Source organism: Salvelinus sp. IW2-2015, unplaced genomic scaffold, assembly GCF_002910315.2.
Source record: "Salvelinus sp. IW2-2015 unplaced genomic scaffold, ASM291031v2 Un_scaffold7148, whole genome shotgun sequence".
In the NCBI taxonomy this organism is placed as follows: Eukaryota; Metazoa; Chordata; class Actinopteri; order Salmoniformes; family Salmonidae; genus Salvelinus; species Salvelinus sp. IW2-2015.
The window spans coordinates 6,868-8,789 of NW_019948408.1; the positions used below are offsets into that span (position 1 = coordinate 6,868).

A 1,922-nucleotide genomic window follows, 5' to 3' on the forward strand; every position below is an offset into this window, starting at 1 on the left:
ATATAAAAATATTTTTTTTTATATTAACACTTTTTGATTATACAATGATTCCATATGTGTTTATTCATAGTTTTTTGATGTCTTCACTATTTTCTGAAATGTAGAAAATAGTCAAAATAAAGAAAAACTCTTGAATGAGTAGGTCTGTCCAAACTTTTGACTGGTACGTATATTTTTTTAAATATAGAAGAAGGAAAGCCCTTAAGATAAATACTCCACTTGTTTAGATAAAAATTTAGATATTTTTTTAGTAAAGTAAAGTAATATGTTGGAGAGTGTGTTTGTGGCAACTTCGACCCACCCTCCTTCTACTAAGGGGTAACTGCCCCCTGGGGGCTATTACCTTTATGTTATGAATGTGTTATCTACCTGTCATTTTTAGACAATGCATAGCCGGTAAGCGCTAGTCTTATGCTAGCAACTTCACTAAGCAGTAAAATGCTAGCAGTATCTCATGGTTAGCATAGCTGCTAGAGAGTTACCGCGGTACTTTAAAAAAAATGCCCCTTTCTAAAAACTAATTGAATGAAATAAACAAAAAAAAGTGTCAACTGCATGCCATTTTTTCCCTGTATAGTTTAATTCGCGCTATAAGCCATGAATCTTCATCCACTATTAACCATCTTTATTTCCCAAACGTTGCTTTTTTGTATCAAGCAATTAGCACATTGTTTTTAGGGATAGACATCGTGTTTTAGGGAATTAGACATTGTTGTCTTAGGAATTAGACATTGTTCTTACGGGAGGGCTAAGTTACTCCCCTAGTACCCTAAGGCATCGTGAGCAAATTGAAATTCACATGTAGTACGTTATCCCTTCGAATAAACCCTCCATTCAAATAATTGTTGAAATAATTAAACATGTTAACTTTGAAAGTCATGGATCATTGCCCAAAGCTTAACTTGTTGCTTTCATCTTGAGGCAGCTTTGTCCAGTCTTGCCATGTCATGCCACGGTAGCATTATAACCGAACTAGCTTAAATCAAGTGTGTTTTGTCGCTCACGATTTATGTCGCTAATTACCCTACCCGGACTGTCTATTACAGCACAGACTGCAGAAGAGAAGAAAGCACACACACCCGGTGAAAGAGAACGTAGAAGAGAATCCACCATGCAACACCGCTCACCAGAAGTTGAAAACGAGGGTTTGGCTCGAATATTATCATACAATATTTTTGGGACAAAGTTTTCTCTTGTATCTGTCGGGGTTGGCACGCGTCTGCTCATTATGGTGGCATCATATGCCCATCTTGACCGACCGACATAAATCCTATTTGTACGTTAGTAATATAGCACCTCACTTCCTCGCTTGAGGGTTTACAACTTGGAAGCCACAAGGCTGTAGTAGTAGTAGTGACACAGAGAGCATTCACCTCTCAGCGGTGTTTTGTCATAATGGCGCTAATGTGAGAGAGCGGCATGGTGGGGGCAGCCATTGATCTCAATGATGGAGCGAGGAGGAGAGGGGGAGAGGAGAGCAAAAACCTTTGGCAAGGGGAGGTGGTGAAAAGAACGACAAGCCAAGACAGCAACAAGTAACATGTTGCTGCTACTCCTAAATAAAAGAAGGATTCTGAATCATAGCTTTACAATGCAACTTTATTTATTTTTTGGCAAGACATAAGAATTTATGAAGAATAATATTTTATCATCATCACAGGGATTTTCTGATGTTTCAATCTAGCTATGATTTTGACCATTACGGACCATAGCTGGCAATACATCATATAATAAATCAAATWAAAAAACACTGACTGACCCACAATTACATATAAGTGAGACAACTTGTACGATTAATTTCTTATCTCCAAGCAGGTACTAGTGTCAGACAACCCCAGTGTCGAACGCATCGAGGATGGCGACTTCATGGCAGAGGTACACTGGATGATGGCAGTGTGCATGTGTGTGAGTGCGTGTGTGAG

General features: G+C 38.7%; 1 long non-coding RNA gene across 1 annotated transcript in view; it reads left to right on the forward strand.

Annotated features, from left to right (window-relative positions):
• The first annotated feature begins 1,024 nt into the window (after window positions 1–1,024).
• Window positions 1,025–1,922, forward strand: part of LOC139027063 (uncharacterized) — a 4,623-nt gene continuing 3,725 nt past the window's right edge. Inside the window, exons 1-2 of the long non-coding RNA XR_011479097.1 lie at window positions 1,025–1,145; window positions 1,816–1,893. This is a non-coding gene — a long non-coding RNA (uncharacterized lncRNA). The remainder of the gene's footprint in view (window positions 1,146–1,815; window positions 1,894–1,922) is intronic.